The sequence below is a fragment of the Erinaceus europaeus genome, chromosome 4, assembly GCF_950295315.1.
Source record: "Erinaceus europaeus chromosome 4, mEriEur2.1, whole genome shotgun sequence".
NCBI classification, from domain to species: Eukaryota; Metazoa; Chordata; class Mammalia; order Eulipotyphla; family Erinaceidae; genus Erinaceus; species Erinaceus europaeus.
Genome location: NC_080165.1, coordinates 38,552,126 through 38,572,987, shown reverse-complemented (window position 1 = coordinate 38,572,987; position 20,862 = coordinate 38,552,126). Strand labels below are relative to the sequence as shown.

At 38.0% G+C, this 20,862-nt stretch overlaps 1 protein-coding gene and 1 pseudogene across 3 annotated transcripts in view; one reads left to right on the top strand and one right to left on the bottom strand.

The window, feature by feature from the left end:
- Positions 1 to 20,862, bottom strand: part of DCDC2 (doublecortin domain containing 2) — a 208,869-nt gene that overhangs the window by 73,273 nt on the left and 114,734 nt on the right. The gene's annotated exons all lie outside the window — the stretch shown is intronic.
- Positions 16,876 to 16,988, top strand: LOC132538389 (U4 spliceosomal RNA; annotated as a pseudogene).

Genomic DNA, 20,862 nt, shown 5'->3' with positions numbered 1-20,862 from the left:
GTTGAAATAGAAAAAAGTTTACTTTAATGATTAGAGAAATAAGAGAAAATAGAAATAAGACTGGGTAGTGTGCTTGCTTTGTCATGCTCAGGTCCCAGGTTTGAGTTTAATCCTCAATGCACTGAAGTAATCTTCAAAATTGTGATATCTTTCCTCCTCCTCTCCTCCACCTCCTCCTTCTTCTTCCTCTTTTCTCTCTCTCTCTCCTCTCTGTTTCTGAAAACATCAGCCCATAGCAGTAATACCCAATAATAAATAGACAAATAAGTAAAAAGAACCAAGACAGAAAGAAAAGAACAGATGATGGGTAAAATACAACTTCTAGAAATGACAAACATTGTGGGGGACAAGAGATGGCTCACCTGGTAGATAGCAAGCTTTACCATGTCTGAGGATATGTGTTTGAGCCCCCTGGTCTCCATATAGAAGCACCATGCAAAGAAGAAAGGTCACAAAGGTGGAACTTTGCTGTGGTGTTGAAAAAAGGAAAAAAAAAAAATAATCCACCCAGAGTGGTGAAATCTCACAGCTGCAAAAAGCTCTAACAGCAACTAATAATGGTAACTAGTGAATAAATGATGATAGTTCAAAGTCCACCTAGCCAAATTCCAAGTAAGTTAATTAAATATTTACAGTCTGATAGTTATGAATGTAATATGTTTACTCTCAAGTATTTGCATTTCTTTTTAAAATGTATTATTCCAAGCAACTAGATTTTTAATAGTGGGATTTTAAAGAGAGTAAATTTCCTAGTCCAACTAAATTATATATCCCTTTATTCACTATAAGATATCTCTTAGACCCCAGAGGGTCAGAGTTGTCAGCTTAGCCCTAAAGGGACAGGTGACCTGAGGTTGATGAATTGAGCCAGACAGAAAACAAGTCTCTACTTGTAGGTGCAGTCTTGCATGGAATAGTTAGTATGCTAAAACTGAATTTGGAAAACAATAGGGAAATGATCAGAAACTCATACCTCACTACCTATCTGCTTGTCTAACCCTTCAGAATAATGAGAAGAGTTACAAGTTTTATTTTAGGAGGACATTTATGGAAAAAAAAAAACATCATGATCCCCTAAGCAGGGAAACCTAGCAATCTTAAATCCTCATCTAGTTTTCCTTGGTAACCACCCTCCTGGTTTTCCAGTCCCCTCCTTCACCCTCAACTGCCTCCACCCCCAACAAATACACACCCCATTTGAGGATCAGTCCTGTATTCAATGCATATTTAAGTGACAATAAATGAGCCTTTCCCAGTATGCAAAAGCCAGTGTGAGTGTCTGGCTTTCTGTTGCAGTAGGCTCATGTTCCACTACAAGTCTTAACTTCAATAAGAGTGAGCGAATTTTCATAGTTTATTTATTTTTTAACCAAAGCACTGTTCAACTAACTTATAACGGCGGTGCCCTAGATTGAACCTGGGAGCTCAGAGCCTCAAACATGAAAGTTTTTTGCATAACTTATCCTATCTCTCCACACTAGCTTTGCTTTGTTTTGTTTTGTGTTTTCAGTTAACTCGTCTGTATCTATGCATGATGCTTCTTGCTTTGCTTCATTTAGTATATTTAGTGAAGAGAAATTACTGTGAAATAAGTGGTATTTTTCACTAAATTTTAAATATGCATATCCATAAGAAAGGTAACCTTCAAGAGACAAAAACATCCTGGAAGACAGTTATTAAAGTTCAAATGGATCACGGTATGCACAAAAGGTACGGACTGCTGGTATGTTTTAAAGAACTTCAAGAAAATCACAAGTAAAGTCTTTTCCAATCAATATCCACTACCTAGAAGCCCACTAAAATTATCCCAGAAAAATGCTCAAGACTCTGGGAAGAATCAAGCATTAAGATATTATTGAGGGACAAAAAAAAAAACTAACTTGAATACTTGGAGAGTGTGGTGCATTGCCATGTGCATGTCCCAGGTTCCATTACATTGAAGGAAGCTCTTCAAGTCATGGACTCCTTAGCTAAAAAACTGAGAAGAGTAGTTGCCTCATTTCAGTAGGATGAAAGTCAAATTTATAGCTTGTATGAAGAACTTAGTTTAGTCTATCTGGAAGGGGAGTGTGATCAAACAAAGGTGTGACCTTTAAAATATTAAGACACTGAAAAGTGAAATTTAAATTGTAATCCCCTGGAGAGCAGAAACAGGTGTCCATTACATGCAAATACTCCAAGTGTTATTGATTAATCCATATAAAAAAAAGATGTACTGACCCACCTCATAAAAAAAGACATAGCAAATAAAAAAATGACTACAAATATTTTCAAAATTTGAACTGCTGCACAATTGTTAAAAGTAGAAGCTCAGTAGGAATTAACTAGTGAGATGTTTGAAAATATAAAGCATCTGTCTTCACATTATACCAATTAACCTAATGCCCTTGCTCCTTTAAAACCATAACTGCCAATTATCAATGTGCAACCCAGTGAAAAACTTTAGTTTCTTTTGTGTGTGTGTGCATTCAAACACTTTAGGCATTTGTTTTTAGATATCAAATAGAAAGGTGCAAAATGAGGTGACCATAATCTTGAAGTTTCCTTCTACTTTGATATCCCTTCTTCTTACTCATTATAGTAAAACTCAGTCCTACAATAAGCCATTCATTCTGAAGTAACTCATCTAAGAATTCTGGGTGACTCCCCAGACAAAGGAATTAGGAAAGTAAAAGGCTCTGCTTCTTGATTCCATTTAAAAGAAAGTTAATATGAGCTGATTACTTTCAATGCCACCATAATTAAAAATATACTATAATCACAGCTCCCTTGAAGATGGATTTGACTTGCAGAAAGCTATTTAGCCAGTATAAATTGCTAAAATTCTACTTAGGAGTCTGATAGCATGAGTTCCGTGTAGGAAGACAATTCTCTACTCACTAAGCTTCTGTTTTTAATTCAATTGAGAAATTCAATACAGCTTCTCTTTTAAATGCTGAAAACAGTAAAGTTTCACCTAGTCCAGAGCTGTCCTGCTATGATATACAGTAATGCAGTTACTCCTGAAGGAATAATTTCAGAATTTCAAGATAAAATATGACTGTGATGATTACAAAATGTCTACATTTTAAGTTATTATCACCATGTAATTCTCTGTATATTAAATCCATATGTAAATAAACTCAAAAGCATTAAATTAAAAAAAACAGTGACCAGGTGGTGGCGCACCTGGTTGCGCGCACATGTTACAATGTGCAAGGACCTGGATTCAAGTCTCCAGTCCCCACCTGCAAGGAGAAAGCTTTACAAGTGGTAAAGCAGTGCTGCAGGTGTCTCTCTGTCTCTCACCCTCTCTATCCCTCCCTTCACTCTCGATTTCTGGCTATATCTATCCAATAAATAAATAAAAGATAATGAAAATTTTAAAAAATTAAAACAAAAATGTTAAGGGATAAAGAGTGGGGACAGATTCACTGAAATAAATTCATTAAAAAAAAAAATTCCTCAGGAATAAGGTACCCTTGACTCAGTGCTTGGAGATAATAAATTTTCTATAGAGACATGCTGAGTGAGAAGTCTGATCCCTCTCTCAATATTTCCTATATGTTAACTACATTTAAGTTTGCAAAATTTCCCTATATGTTAACTATACTTAAATTGTAACATTATTTGAACTTTAAATTGGAGTTAAAACTCTTCTTAGATCTATGCATGCCTATGTTCATGGCAGCACTATTTTCAAAATTTGGAAACAACCCAAGTGTCTGACAATAGATGAATGCTTAAAGAAGTTGTAGTATAGAAAGATAAAGATGAATACCAAATTATATTACTTATAGGTGGAACATAAGAAACAAGGACAAAGGGGAAAACACGGAGTGAAACTTAGGCTAGTAGAGGTGCATTGACCAAAGCAAAGGACTCTGAAGAAGCAGAGGGAGGGAGGATGGAGACAGAGTATTGGGGTCCTGATGCATGATCATAGAAAAGGACCCAAGTTGGGAGTGAGAGTGTTTCACATATATCTACAGCAAAGAGGTGAGAAATCGTACTCATGTTTCAACAACTATAAACCACTAACCTTCCAATACAATGCTTAAAAGAAAGAAAAAAAAATACAGTAGGGTACTATTCAACTCTAAGAAAGAATGAGATCTTCTCTTTTGCTACAACACAGATGGAATCATGTTAAGCAAAATAAGTCAGAAGGAGAAGGACAGATTCTGTATAGTATCATTCATAGTCAGAAAGTAAGAAATAAAGCAAGGGATAGCACAGGATGAAACTTTAATGGACTAGTCTTTTGCAGCAAAGCCAGAGACTCAGAGAGGGACAGGGAAAGTCAAGATGGTTTAATGATCCAGTGCCCTGTGGTGGAGAAAGAGGATGTAGGGTGGAGATGTGGAACTTATGTTGACAACAACCATGTAAATCAACATGTCCTCAAGGGATTTTTAAAAAGGAAGAAATGGCATTAAATAACTACTGAAATCTTTCTTTCTCCCTTTCTTTTTCTTTTCTTTTTTTTTTTTTTTTAATTTAGCTCCAGGGTTATCACTGGGGCTCCATGCCTGCACTACAAATCCGTTGCTCCTGTGGCCATTTTTTCAATTTTTTTTTTATAGGACAGAGAAAAATTATGAGAGGTGGGGAAGATAGAGAGGGAGAGAGATAGACACACACCTGCAGACCTGCTCCACCACTTGTGAAGCGACCTCCCCACTTCTGCAGGTGGGAAGCTGGGGCCAAGGATCCTTGCTCAGGTCCTTGCACTTTATACTATGTGTGCTTAATCTGGTGTGCCACTGCCCGGCCCCCCTGAAACCTTTTTTTTTTTTAATTATCAAAGTTCTTCTGTTTCAGAATGGTATCACTGATTATACACTAGGCTAAAATAATTCTTATGGAAGGGAAAAATGATTTTTCCTCTACCCTGTAATGTTAATATCTGGGATAAGTAAGTTAAACTGTCAAAAAAATAACATGGGAATACTAGAGAACTAAACAAAAGAAAGAGTTAAGGCTTTACATATGGTAAATTTTGAGTAGGTAAGTTATGGAGGAAACTAATGGCCTATAGGGATTAATTAAGTAAAGTTTATGCAGATTCAAGTTAAGACTATCCTCCAATGACAGCAGCCCTCTCCAATAACTAAGAGTTGCTCCCTCCTGAGGGAGAGACATTTCCATGAACAGAGATTTGTGCTCCACTTTTAGTAAGAAAAGGAGATAGCTAAGAGAGTTCCTCTAGGGAGTAGGCAGTAGTGCTGCGGGTTAAGCACACGTGGCGCAAAGCAGGACAGGCTTAAGGATGCCGATTGGAGCCCCTGGCTCCCCAACTGCAGGAGAGTCGCTTCACAAGCGGTGAAGCAGGTCTGCAGGTGTCTATCTTCCTCTCCCCCTCTCTGTCTTCCCTTCCTCTCTCCATTTCTCTCTGTCCTATCCAACAACAATAACTACAATAAAACAAGGGCAACAAAAGGGAATAAATTAATAAAGAAAAAACACACAAAAAAAAGAGAACTCCTCTAGCGTTTCTTTATTGCTTTGGCTCAGTTTTTATGCTAATGTGGCATGTTTGGGGACAATATATTCTGATCCCCTTCACTCATTTTAAGAAGACTTATATGATAATGAGTGAAGGTAGTAGTAGACTCATTCATTCATTAACACTGATGATATCAGTCTGTGCTTTAAGTCCAACTGTAATTTGAGAGATTTTAGTAGGCTCAAATCCTTTGTGGTTTACTAGGTTTTCCCTGTCTCTTTTCTTTCCCCTTCAGTTTGACCTCATCTGATAATCTCTCACCAAATAATCACCGGAAGTTGGAGTGAGGTGGGTAGTGGGAAGTGATTATAATGGAACATACAAACTGGCAAAAAGAACCTCCAGCCAAGCTGAAATTCATTAAGACACCAAAAGCAAAAAAAGTGAAAAGCAAAAAGGTGTCAAGTTTTAGTTACAGTGTCAAAGGAAAAGAAAATGAGAATAGATATAAATAGAGAGTAATCTGACTATAGTTTTTTATCTGCTACCAATACTCATGGTTGAGTGAGAAAGAGCAACTAGGTGATCCCAATGGACTTAAAGTGCAAGAACTAAAGGGTTGGGAGCAGTGCTGGTGCAATTGGTTGAGTGCACATGTTACAATGTGCAAGGACTGGGGTTCAAGGCCCCAGTCCCCACCTATAGGGGGGGAAGTTTCACAAGTGGTGGAGCAGGGCTACAAGTCTCTCTCTGTTTCTCTCCCTCTCCATCTCCTCCTTCCCTCTTAATTTCTCTAAGTCTCTGTCTAATAAATAATAAAGCTAAAATAAAATATTTAAAAAGAGTTATTTTAAAAAATAATGAAAGGGTCGCTACACAGGAAAACCTTTGCAAATAGTATATACTTCTTCCTTAGAGTAATAAAAGATATATTCTAAATATTTATATAGTATCACATTCTTTAAAGAATGTTGTACCTTCTAATAAAAAAATAAAAATTATTGGTGGATGAGAAAGATAGCATAATGGCTATGCAAAAATACTCTCATGCTTGAGGCTCCCAAGTTCTAGGTTCAATCCCCCCATATCACCACAAGCCAGAGATAAGCAGTGCTCTGGCAGAAAGGAGGGGGTGGAGGATAATAACAACAGCAAAGAGAAGATGAAGGGGAGGGGAGGGGAGGGGAGGGGAGGGGAGGGGAGGAGAGGAGAGGAGAGGAGAGGAGAGGAGAGGAGAGGAGAGGAGAGGAGAGGAGAGGAGAGGAGAGGAGAGGAGAGGAGAGGAGAGGAGAGGAGGGAAGAGAAGAGGAGGGAAGAGAAGAGAAGAGAAGAGAAGAGAAGAGAAGAGAAGAGAAGAGAAGAGAAGAGAAGAGAAGAGAAGAGGACAAACCAAATAGCAACTAGTGTTGCCATCCTACTGAATTAGGCTACTACTGAATTCTTAATGTGGACTGTAGCCAGAGATATAGAGTCTGAGATATCAACCTCGCAACTCTTCAAACCAGGTTCCTAACATATGGAACTACCTACACATCCATGTTAGAAAGCACATCGTCTAACAAAGTTACATATACTAGACATAGACTAGGGTTTAGGGTACTGGGTACAGTTGTATATGTATACATAAGCACGGGACAATTATATAACTCAAAGTAATAGTACTCAATAGTCTTCAGTAGTTAGATTTATACCTAATAAATCTGGATTCCTAGTTGAAGTGCCTAAAGAATACATCATAAATTCTCTAATTGATTAAACATACACTAAATTATCTTGGCAATTTAGCAAAAAGGCCCAAAGAGACAAATTAGACAAAAAACTAATTCTAGTTGGGTTCAACAAATGATACTCAATGCTTAAACAACTGGGAGAAAGTCTAAGGTCATCAGATAGAAAGAGGACTACAAACATTGGATAAGGGCAAGAGACTGGCTCACTTAATAATGGCCCTTTTGGTCAATATCATGCCACCTCATCATGTGGAGCCCTAATCAAGGGATCCTTGGATGACCACACAAATATGATGAGCTTAGACCTCTAATGGACCCTCTTTGGGCCACCACTGGTCACTTCCATTAGGAATGTCATCATAAGCTCTCTTGTGAGCCTTCCCAGGACCTTGCCCTCACCTTAAAGCAGTGATAGTAAGGACTACCCCAGTCCCAGTCACTGAAGGGAGGCTGGGGTAACCTGCCCTGCCACTCGAGGAAGACTGATCCTGAAATGAGTGCAGCCTGCAATGTTCCAAGCTGTGACTATGAGCTGCAAGCTCAGACCAACAGGGACTTAGAGATTGCATGGGCTCTGGTGCTAAATAGACATATATGCATGTCCTGGGTTGGGTGGACAGACGTAACTAGTTAATTTTATCCACAGAATATTTTCAAGAATAGGAGCTACTCTTTGTCCTGATTCACCTTTCTAGACCTATTCTCTACTCTGGCACCATTTTCACAGACAATACTCTTATGCAACTTCATGTGAGGTTATCAAACTCAAACAAAAACTACCATAGTCGTGAACCCCTAGAAATATGCCTAAAATGGACTTCTGAGCTTTTTTCCAGTGTAAGATCTTTAATCTCATCTGCTCTGTTCCTCCTTACTTTTTTGTTCCTGTTTATTAACCATTATGTCCTGCCACCTTCCAGACACCAAGTTGCAGATGCTACCATGATGCCAAACTAATTTCTCTGGGCAGATGACCTCACCAAAAGGTCCTGGAATTCCACCTCTCCAGAGCACTAGCCCACTGGGCAAAGATAGAAACAGGCTAGGAGTATGGATCGACCTGCCATTGCCTATGTCCAGCGGAGAAGCAATCACAGAAGCCAGAACTCCTATCTGCACCCCCAAAACAATTTTTTATCCATACTCCCAGTGGGGGAGAAGTGATAGGAGGAAGAAGATAAGAAGGCTCTGAACTCCAGCTCCATCAGGACCCACAGAAAGAGGAGGGGAAAGGGAGAAACATTTGGATGTAGTAATAGGGTCATGAGTGGCTTAGAGGGGAAGAGAGGACTGGATGTGGAAGAAAACAGGGGTATTATGTACAAATGTGAACAGATCTTTGTAGAGATGACAGTTAACCCACATCTGCAGCCTTGAGAGAACTGCAGTGGTTTGCAATGGAGGGACTGGGAATTCAGAACTCTGGTAGGGGGAATAGTGTGGATTTATACCCCTGTTGACATGTAATTTTGTAAATCATGAATTAATTTAATTAATTAAATCACTAATAAAAATTTAAAAGGAGACAAAGAAAAATATATTGATGGCAAAATCATAATTTATACAACTTAATACATATATATTACATAAACTCTTAAAAGCAGGCTGCTTTAGAAAAATAAATGCAAATTATTCTACAAAATATTCCCCAATTTACAGCCCAGTCCTTATGTCTATCCTCATTGCTTCAGTACTAATATGCTACATGTTTGTGTAAATATATATTCCATATGTATATGTAAATATATATAAGTCATGTCCCTCATACACTACTACATCAGACACCAAAACTGTATAGCACAATGATGCATAATTATGGCACTTTGAAATAGTATTTGAGAGCATGTCAGAGGCAATGAAAAACGTAATTTATTTCTACTGACAGATATTAATTGCTCTGTGGTAGAAAATTTTTGAACTACTGCTGATAAGCAAAATGAGTAACATAAATGCCTCAAAAAAAACTGCAAGGAAAGAGGTATATTTCTAATCATAAAAACTCCCATAGCATAAGAAATGGCAATTTCTCAAAGAGGACATCTAATATTAAAATTTGTAAATTGTTGCCATGACACAGTAGAAAAAGGCTCAAATGTGAAGTTGCTTCCAGCAGGTCTAAAGTATTATTAATCTCTGACAGCACTAGCTAATTGGAGTTTAGAACTTTGCCCTGTTTCCTTAGCAAATTGTCTTTGCTGAGGAAACACTGGACAGTTACTGGGGAAACTTCAGAACAGGGGTTTATATTAGAATAATTATTTCTGGAGCCAGGTGGTGGTACACCTGGTTGAGCAACATGTTACAGTGTGAAAGGACCCGGGTTCAAGCCCCTGGCCCCCCACCTGCAGGGGAAAAGCTTTGCAAGTGGTGAAGCAGGGCTGCAGGTGTCTATCTATCTCCTCCTTCCTTCTCGATTTCTGGCTGTTTCTATCCAACAAATAAAGATAATAAAAAATTTTTTTAAAAAAAAGAATAATTATTTCTTTTAAACTGAAACCCAAATAAACTTCATTTGTGGATTAGGAGTAATATACTTTCCAGTTACCGTTGTTGTGGTCTGGGTGATGGTGCAGTGGATAAAGCACTGAACTAACTCTCAAATCTGAGGTCCAGAGTTGAGCCATGGCATCACATGTGTCAGAGTAATACTCTGATTCTCTCTCAAGTACATACATACATGCTACTGTAGATGTTATTATTGTTCAACAATTTTTGTCTGTTACTTTAGAAATTAAAGAATTTGGACAGCAATGTTGATTCAGACTGGCTTCTAAAGCTGGTGTGACTAAATACAAGTCATAGTAAATCTCTGCTATTCGAACAGAAACTCTGCTATCTTCAAGAGAATTTTTTGTCCTCCAGTGTTATCTCTGGGACTCTGTGTCTGCTCTACGAATCCACTGCTCCTGATGGTCTTTTTTTTTTCCCCGTTGTTCTTGATGTTGCTTTTATTATTATTGTTGTTGCTGCTATTATTGTTGTTGGCTAGGACAGAGAAATTGAGAGAGGAGGGGAAAATAGAGAGGGGGAGAAAAAGATACTTGCAGAACTGCCTCATCGCTTGCAAAGCAACCCACCTGCAAGTGGGGAGCTGGGGGGCTTGAACCAGGATCCTTGCATAGGTCCTTGCACTTCGTGCCATGTGTGCACTTAACCTCCCTACCGCCCACCTCCCTTCAAGAGAACTCTAGGTTGAACTTCCTCCATTCACCATCTCTGCCACCTTTTAGCAATGATAGCATTATGCTCTTTCCATTTTTAAAGCCTGCATAAATGAGCCTTCACCTATACAACACTACTACTAACTCTCTGGCCTTAGGTACCATTCTGACTTTATATCTAAGGTCTGTTCCACATCCTGAAAACCCTATGCCTTTGGACAGCATTGATGTTCTCTGAAAACAACTGAAAATTGGTTGTTTAAAAATAGATTACTTAAATTATGATTGATTTCAGTTTATCCCTTTTCCTATATCTCTGAATTAATCTGTCATGACCTTGTTATACACATTATGATTGCAAGTCAAATAATTTCTCCAAGTCTTTCTAAATTCTAGAATTCTTTTGTGTACACACCCATCTGACAAATTTAAAAACGCTCCTTTTACCAACTCAAACTATTGCACATGTCAGTCTCCTGTTTCTTCTGCAGCTACATAATAATATATAAAGTCATTATCTTAACATGGAAAGTTCTTCATGATCTGACCTCAGCTTACCTCTGCAGACTAGACTACTATTATTCTTCTATCTAATATTGTGAGTATCCTATGAAAAATAAGAGTAGCTAAGCTTTTCTATCGCTAGATTTTTACTCAAATAAATTCCCTGGAACTCACTTCCTTGTTTTTCCATTTATTTTATATTCTTTTCTCTTTCTTTCTTTCTTTCTTTCTTTCTTTCTTTCTTTCTTCCTTTCTTTGAACCAGTGCATGGTCATTTATGGTTTATGGCAGTGAGGGGGATTGAACCGGGAACTTTGGAGCCTCCTGCAAGAGAGTCTCTTTGCATAACCATTATGCTATCTACCCCCACCCTTCCATTGTTTTAATTTCAGATCAAATCCAAGTTTCTCTATAAAGTTATTCTAGTCCACATGACTGTTATTCATTTTTTTATAATCAGGAAATGTATATTATATACCTCCTTAAATTTGTTGTGAGAAACCTGATTTCAACAAGCTTACATTTGTCTTTTGAAAAAAGAAAAGAGAATATTCATTCCATGTTGGTCCATAGAGCAAAGTTGCTGAAGCAAAAAGATAAAAGACAATGATAGAAGCCAGAATCTTAAGCATAGAATAGGTCAAAGTTAAGTGGAAACATATAGGAGTTAAATTACCACTATACCAAATGAGATAGTCACATAAAATAAAATAAGAAAAACATATATATTTAACAAACATGGAAGCGTTCTGAATCTCAGTAAAAATCAGAGCTGAGAAGTTGTCATCAGATTCCAAGCTTATCCAGCACACATTTTAATTATATCCAGATTCATTCACTGCTAGATAACAGCACTACAGCAAGTCAGAGATCATCCAGAAATGACTAATCACTGCTTGAGGAAAATTCCACCAATCAGAACTGTACTGACTGAAAATCTAATTTGCATAAATGGATCAAGTTCTCATCCCCTTCTGCCTATGAACTGAAGTTCTGCAGCCCCAAATAAATCTTAGCAGTCTATAAGAGTGGCATAAAGAACACTAAGTAACACAAAAAGATAGCATTTAGAGAGTTTATGGGATATTAAATACATGAAGATGGTAATATACCAAAAGAGGGCATGCAAGTCTTTCCTTGCCTCTACCACACCTTATCCTTTATGCCTCTTCCAGCTACCTATTTCTAAGCCAGATTCTTTGTAACAATCTACCTGTTTCTGAGTAAGTAAAATCTAATCCTCAGTTTTGTGGTAATCCTACAGGTTATGTAGGTCAGTTCAATTCAGAAATATTTATCAAATTGCCTAATTATTATTTTGGCATTCTTCCGTATTTATGCTATATGTCAGTAAATATTTGTTTTAAATGTGCCTGCTATAAGCATATATGCCAATGCAGTCACTCACCCTTCCAGTGAGAGCCAAATTTGTCAAATTAACAAATCTGGGTGTACAAACTTTGCAGTCAAATTGGGGATCTGATATTTGTGACTGGCATTTGAAATGAGGGTGGTCTTCTGGAACTGAGTCCTTAAACATATAAAATCTGATGCTAATTTAGAGTTAGAATTGAGTTTCATTGTAACAAACCTAGTTGGTATTGAAGAGTTGAAGAAATGGTTTTGGAAAAGATACCACAGATTTGGTATCAGGAAGATAAAAATTAACGTTCACATTGGTAAGGTTCTTGATTCTTGGCTGCAGGTTATATAGGTCAGTTCAATTCAGAAATATTTATCAAGTTGTCTAATTATTACTTTGGCATTCTTCTGTATTTATGCTACATGTCAGTAAATATTTTTTTAATGTGCCTGTGTTGTAAGCATATATGCCAATGCAGCCACTCACCCTTCCAATGAGAGTTGGTTGCCTAGGAAAAGAAAAAGATGCCAAAATTTTGGACACTTCTGCTAGTTAGAATCTAAAACAACAGAACACAAAACTAAACAGAGAAGAATTATTGGTCTGAGTCTGTGTGTGAACAGGAGAGGAAGCTGAGAATTGAGATTTATTATGATCATTCTGGAGTGGGGTTACAATTTTAAAGTTATGTAGCATTATTTGATTTGAGAAATTAGAAATGTAAATAACCTTTAGTCCAAAGTGGCTTTTAAATCCTCCCATAATGGAAAATCCAATATTGCTTAGGTATTACTACACAAAGAATAACTTCATAATATAAATTGAGTAAAATTCATCTACTCAGTTTGGTTTTAATAGCCTTCATTTTTTAGTGGTATCTTCCTAAGGCTGTTATCTTGGCAGCACAGTGCACCAATTCAAGGGTCATTTCACCACATTGGTTTTTTATTAAGTTATAACAAGATTAATTTTTTCAGTTTTTCCCAGAAAGAGTCATATGTTACACCTACAGCTCTAATATTGATTACTTAAGTCAAGTAAGCAATCCTTCCTCTAACCTATTACCCCTCCCGAATTAGAATAAAATGCTTTTCCTTACATAGGTTTATAGACTTGCTTTTCCTCAGTGCTATGACAGATGGAGGTTCTGCTAGTCCCTATGTCAATGGAAAATGTTTGATTAGTAAATCTGATTTAATCAAGCTGATGTTAAATAAAAAATAGTATCATAGGGTCCGATATAGTGCCCCAGGTAGGACACAGCATGTAGCTCAGGTTTGATTCCTGGCACACTATTAAAGATGTCATGAAGGGAGTTGGGCGGTAGCGCAGTGGGTTAAGTGCAGGTGGCGCAAAGCGCAAGGACTGGCTTAAGAACCCGGGTTGAGCCCCCGGCTCCCTGCCTGCAGGGGAGTCACTTCACAGATGGTGAAGCAGGTCTGCAGGTGTCTATCTTTCCCTCCCCCTCTCTGTCTTCCCCATTCTCTCTCCATTTCTCTCTGTCCTTTCCAACAATGATGACATCAATAACAATAATAACTACAACAATAAAAAAAAAAAAAGATGTCATGATACCACAGGGAGCTACTGTGGTTAGCTGGTGCCTCTATCATCCATTTCTCTACCAACCTATCCATCTATAAAAAGATGGCCCAGAGTAGTGAAATAACATGTGCATTAGGTCAAGCCTACACAACACACACACACACACACACACACACACACACACACACACACACACGGGGGGGGGGGATTCAAAAAGTGATTTAAAAGCCTAAATCCAAATATAAGCATAATTTTAAAATTGTGGGTGACAGGTAGTGTCACACCTAATTGAGCACACAGTGCACGAGGACCCAGGTTCAAGTACCTAATCCCAGCCTGCAAGGGGAAAGCTTCCCAAGTGCTGAAACAGTGCTCTGGTGTCTCTCTATCTCCCCTTCCTTCTCAATTTCTCTCTCTCTCTCTCTCTCTCTCTCTCTCTCTCTCTCTCTCTCTCTCCAATAAATGAATAAATAAAATGTAGCTGTGTTACACTATCTTACACACAATGGTAAAGTTCGTGTACTATTAAAGAAACAGATTGAGGAAAGGCTCAATCTGTTTAGTGGAGAGTGTCAAATTTTCCAGAAAATGTGATGCCACAGAGAGTTTTAAAGGACATAACGTTGATAGGAGCTGAGTGGATATTCTAGACACATGCAGGACAGGGGAAGGTTCAGGCAATCAAGAGGTCTTAATAGCTTTCAATGTGCATGCGGGAGGCTGGAAGGTGAAGTTGGAAGGGCAGTGAGGAGCTTCTAAAGAAATTTCAATGAGAAGTTTTTGTTTTTTCAAGACAGAGAGAGAGAGCTCTAAGGTCTTAAAGAAGGCTATAGTCATCTGCATGAAAAATGCTGAGCTTAAGTTAAGGGCTCAAAGAAAGAGTCCTGTACACTAAAGCGAATTACTCTGGGTCCTAGTGCTTGTATGATGAGGGAAGGGGACCTAGGATGGGGTAGCGAGTGTCTTCCAGACACATAGTCACCTATCATGGGGAGATGAAAGGTAGCACCTGTGTCAAGAACTATACTGTAAGCCATTAACTTGCCTCCAATAAAGTACATTTTTAAATAAGAAAGAAGGGGGATCGGGCTGTAGCACAGCGGGTTAAATGCACATGGCGCTAAGCACAAGGACCAACATAAGGATCCCAGTTTGAGCCTCCGGCTCCCCACCTGCAGGGGTGTCGCTTCACAAGTGGTGAAGCAGGTCTGCAGGTGTCTATCTTTCCCCCTCTCTGTCTTCCCCTCCTCTCTCCATTTCTCTCTGTCCTATCCAAGAACAACAACAATAATAACTACAACAATAAAACAACAAGGGCAACAAAGGGGAATACATAAACATTAAACAGAATTTAAAAAATAAAAGAAAGAAAGGTCTTAATTTAAGAAAAGTAACTGAGGCTGGAAACAAAGTCCAGAGTTGGATCATAAGGAGATTGCTGAGAATGTGTTAAATGTCTTTCAGTGAAGGCTGAAAGTCTACTAATCACTTAATGAGGAAAAATCACATTTTTGTTTTTGTTACTGCTTTGAGCTTTTGGTTTCTTATTGACAGAAAGTAAAAGAGACCGCAGCACCAAAGCTTCCTTCATTGCTGTGATGACTGAACTCAAATCTGGATAGTGTGCGTGGTAAAGTAATATACTATATGTTTTTTGTTGCTTTATGGGCAGTACTTTTTTAGTACAAGTAATGGTGTTCACTCCCACTATTATAATTTTTTAATATTTATTTATTTATTTTCCCTTTTGTTGCCCTTGTTATTTATTTGTTGCTGTTGCTGTAGTTATTATTATTATTATAATTGAGGTCGTCATTGTTGGATAGGACAGAGAGAAATGGAGAGAGGAGGGGAAGACAGAGACGAGGAAAGAAAGATAGACACCTGCAGACCTGCTTTACCGCCTGTGAAGAGACTCCCCTGCACCTGGGGAGGCGGGGGCTCGAACTGGGATCCTTACGGTGGTCCTTGCGCTTCACGCCACGTGCACTTAACCTGCTGCCCTACCACTCAACATCCCACTATTATGATTTTTAAAGTGCACAACAACTTTTGAATCTACTTGAGAAAAAATATGAAAAATAACATCAGATTAAACCAGCAAGGAAAACTCCACTTGCACCACCAAAAAACAAAGGAAAAAAAAAATCACAACTAGTTGCTTTTGTTATGCATTTCTGAACTGTTTTAACCAGAGCAGTGTACAACTCCAGTTTATGGTAGTTCTGGGGTGCTGGGGATTGAACGTGGAACCTCAGAGCCTTAAGCACGAAAATCTTATGCATAAAAATTGTTATCTCCCCACTCAAATAAGCAAATTTCTGAATAATTCCTTTGCTTCCTTGATTATAGTAAATGAAATTACTATCCTGATCTGGAGAATTTACCACAGTCTAACTATTCTAGATTGGAAATGCATTAGAAGTGGGGTGGGGATGGGGGGCAGCAGTGGCACACTGAGTTAAGTGCACATAGTACAAAGCATAGGGACTGGGGGGGCAGGGGGGCGGTCCACTTCACAAGTAGTAAAGCAGGTTTTCAGGTGTCTATCTTTCTTTCTCCCCCTCTATCTTCCCCTCCCCTCTCAATTTCTCTCTGTCCTATCCAGAAAATTGAGTGAAAAAAGACCGTAGAAGCAGTGAATTAGTAGTGCAGGCACCTAGCCCCAGCAATAGAGGAGGAGGGGGGGAGGGGAGAGAAAAAGAGGAGGAAGAGGGGAAGGGGAAGAAGAGGAAAGGAAAAGAAAGGAAGGAAAAAGGAAGGGGAGGGGAGGGGAGGGGAGGGGAGGGGAGGGGAGGGGAGGGGAGGGGAGGGGAGGGGAGGGGAGGGAAGGGAAGGGAAGGGATTTAAGATTTAAATACTGAAATCCATTCTGGTTTTCTTATCTTAATTTTCCCCTATGTCATCAGAACTTCCTCTCTTTCTTAAGGTATTAATTCCTGGGCTCAGAATCAGATTGAACCTCTTTCTCATGCTCTCAAAGTCTTTTCCTTGTACTCTGCTTCTCACCATATATGACTCTGACCTAAAGGTACCTTTGAGTATCTGAATCAATTGTAATCCTCATAAGGAGAAAATCATAGTTTTTTCCATGCTTATCCCTTTCTTCCAGGAAGAACACTCACCATGCTAACATTAAATGTTAGCTTTGTGCAGTGGCAGTATCGTAGCCAATGAGGTTTATCCGAGGCGCGATTATTGCTAATTGAAACTAAATGCTGTGGAGTACAGAATTAACTTAGAAGTTAGTTGGCTAAAAGAAAATGAATGCTTATGAACCGTTCTTTTTAGAAGAAATTATGGGGGGCAAGAAGATAGCACAGTAGTGAAGCACATGCTTTGTATTTGCCCTCAAAAATTCAGGGCACCTCATAAAAAGAAAAAGAAAAAAGGAGACAACAAATGGCTGAATTATCTGAACTTTCACTCACCTAAAAATAAGACACTGTTTTAAAAAAGGATCTTGCCTACCTAGATGACTTTTTTTTCTCTCTCTCTCTCCCACCCCTTTCTATTGATCTTTAACCTTTTCATCATTCTTCAAAGACTTCTGCTTTGGACTCCAGACTAGAGAGTCAACTGATATTTGAAGGGAGAATAAAGAATGCTGTAAGAAGGCAGCTACCTAGGGAAACATGCATTAATCAAGGGTACACCTTCCACTCCCCACTCTGCCCCCTGCCTGCAGGTTCCCTAATTCCAGGTTCTACAGTTCCTCATTTCTGACATGGAAACCAGTCCAAACTAATTCATATCCCCTTATAAGTAGATATTGCTACTAGCCAAGAGCCTCTTTAGGCTCTTTTATCTTTATGAAAGTGTTTTTCTCATTCATTTTCATTAATGTTTCATTATTATAAAAATGCTAAATAGCCATAATCATGTTTCTAAATTACAACCTCAGGGTGAACATGGGAATAAAGTCTAAAGAGAATTTGATTATTCTCTCAACTAATTTCTAAAACTTAAACAGAAAACCTGCCTACAAGTGAAAAACTATCTTAAGTCCATCTACGCACTAGAGAAACTTTTTTTATTCCATTATTTCTTCTGTCTGAAGCTTGTGCAGAAAATGAAAATACTTAAATTGTTGTTTCCCAGGGTAATAACCCACATCACTCATTTCAGTATTAAAATTACTGCAAACATATATGCCAATGAAGGGGAAATAGCAGTTTTTCAATTAATTAAGAAAACCAGTCATTGTTCCCTTTTGCTCCTTATACCTTTTTGAACTAGTATGAGACCTGTCTGTACTTTCAATTGGATCTTTTTGGTACTTTAACAATTTGGGGAGGAATACACATTCACTTTAAAACTACTTAAAAGTTTACCTCATACAAAAAAAATAATAAAATTCACATCTATCATTTTATTCATATTTTTAAAGTATAGCTTAAATCCATTTTCTTGCTATAGTATTTTGAAACTCAACCACAGAATGACTGTCTTTGTGTTTGTTTTAAGATGCCAAAGCTCTTTTACATTATACTTACACTATTTACAATAGTATAAATAGCAAACTATTGTACAAGATATGAAGTATATTTACAATCGCTGGACTGATTTGGTAGAGTTTGATGCACATGGACAGAATCTTGCCAATATTTTTAGGATATAGGCAAATATACATGTTCTGATTAAGCCCACTCTCTTAGTAAAAAAAAAAAAAAAAAGTAGCTTTGAGTCAGGTGCTATATGATACACTAGAAATAAATAGTGCCCTTCTAGCCTGCTGCAAGTACCAGATACTATACCTTTCAGTACTTTTGTTTTGAAATCTGTAAAATGGAAATCAGAAAATCCCTAATCTTTGGCATTTAAGTCCCCTTAAAAAGTGAGGTAATTAGAGATATAAGTACAATATGGTTTCTTTCTGCTTCTTTGCAAACTCTTCCTTAAGAGCAGGAGTTTCTCCTCCTGTTCTAAATTTGCAGGTCTTCCCTGGGACATCTCCTCCTCCTCCTTCTCTTCAAATTCAATTCTCACTTACCAGCTGGTGCCTCTCAGCAGATGTACATCTACAAGGAGGATCTTTCAATTTTGAGATGGCCCATGTAAACTTCACCTGGAGCCATACAGAATTAGACATTTAATGGAGAACTTAAGTAGTCTATGCACATATTGGTTTTCAGTAATGCAAGCCTGAAATTTACATAATGATGATACACAGTGTTACTTCAACAAAGGTAAGTCCAATAAATAATGATAATAAATGGGAAAAAAGGATGGTGTAAGAATGGTGGTAGAAGGCTGGGGAGACAGCACAATGTTATGCAAAAAAGATTCCTGCCTGAGACTCCTAAATTCAATCCCCAACACCACTGTAAGCCAAAGTGGAGCAGTGCTCTGATGTCCCTAGCTACTTATCTATCTATCACTAAAAATAAATGAATATAAAGATTTCTTAAAGAATGGTGGTAGGGTATGTATATGTATGGGGTGTGTGTGTGTGTGTGTGTGTGTGTGTGTGTGTGTGTGTGTAAAGGACACACTTCCAGTAATCAAAGTATACTACAGTGAAACATAAGCAAAACAATGTGGTATTGAAACAAAAACAAGCACTCAGACTAATGGAACAGAACATATATATTGAATGGAATAGTACTCTGCAATTTTAAATGTTACTGTATTGTTTGGGACAAATAGATGGAAGTGGAGGTGTTTGTGTTAAGAGAAATAAGAGGTGAAAGATGACTTACTGGATAATTTTGCTTAAATATGGAATATAGAGCACTAAAGCATACAAACTTGCAGAATAAATGGCAACTAAACTTTCTTAGACTTTATAGTAACTATGGTAATCATGGCCAGGAGAGCACACAGAAACTCTGGTGGTGGGTGGCTATTGATATGACGATAAGAACCACACAAAAGCTGTCTGACATAGTTTTCTGCAGTAATTCTCCATTCTTTACAACCAACAAGGAAGCAGTCATGTGCAGAAACACTACTTTTTTAAGAACCCCAGTACTTTTCAAATTGTGCTCCAGGGAGTAATAATCTTCAGCAACCAGAGTACAAAGTCCACAAATTGTGGAATGTTTCCATATGAAAAGATCTGACAAATACTCTAACAAGGAAAATGGCCTAACTTTGTATAATGTGCCATTACCCAAATTTATATTGGCCATGCAACTCTTTTTACAAGAAATGTGTATTACGAGTGCATAAACTATTGCTCCACAGAGCCCACTTTACATATCACCATAAGTTCCTAACATAAGAGCTTCCACCATAAGATCATCTGGAGGCTGTATGAGTTTCCAAGGGGTTGCGAAGCAGAGCAGTATGCTGAGCTGAGAAGGCTTTAGGAAGTAAACTCAAGTGATTTGGGTGGTAGGTCCGCATTTCCTACTATGGTGCAAGTGCCTCTCACATGACTAGGGGTTCATACCCTTACCATTAAGCAAAACAAAATCTATAAGGAAGTCAACCACATATAAGGAAGCCAGCCCAAGGGTGATAGACACACCTTTGTGAAGTGGTTAGAGGGGAACCTGTCAGCTTTGCCAGTCATCCAGTGAAAAGTGGTTTTTATTATGGCATTTTAAAGGGAATGAAATCTTACCCAATTTCACAGAAACAATTTGGTATTATCATCCATTTGTATAAAGTAAGAAAAATGTATAGCTTTAAACCTTTGGAGCTCAAAAGTACCTTTTAAGTATTTCGTCTTTATCTTTATTCCCACTGTGATAGCATGCTACATGGTGGTTTTCAATAAAGGTTCTATCTTATTTCAAAAGCAACTAAGGTAACTGAGAATGATGAAAGTTGATATACCAAATAGGCTACAGTTAACAGAGAAATCCCAGCATAGTCTATGAGTGAGAAAATACCCATTCCCTTATAGTGGCAAACAGTATTTAACAGTTGTTGCAAACACCACACTGAACATATTTAAAGAGAAATGGCTATGTTCTTTGCCACTGCTATTTTCCACATGGACAAAAATGATACAGAGGTCTAGTAAATTAATTACTACCAAGAAAAAAAAACCAAAAAGGAAACTAATTTTATTTCATTGAGGAAATTTTCTTGACAAAGATACATAATTATGACTGCTGGGAGCTCATGTATAAGTCCTGAGTAATTAGTCCAAAAGGGAAACAATGGAGTTACCTTGAT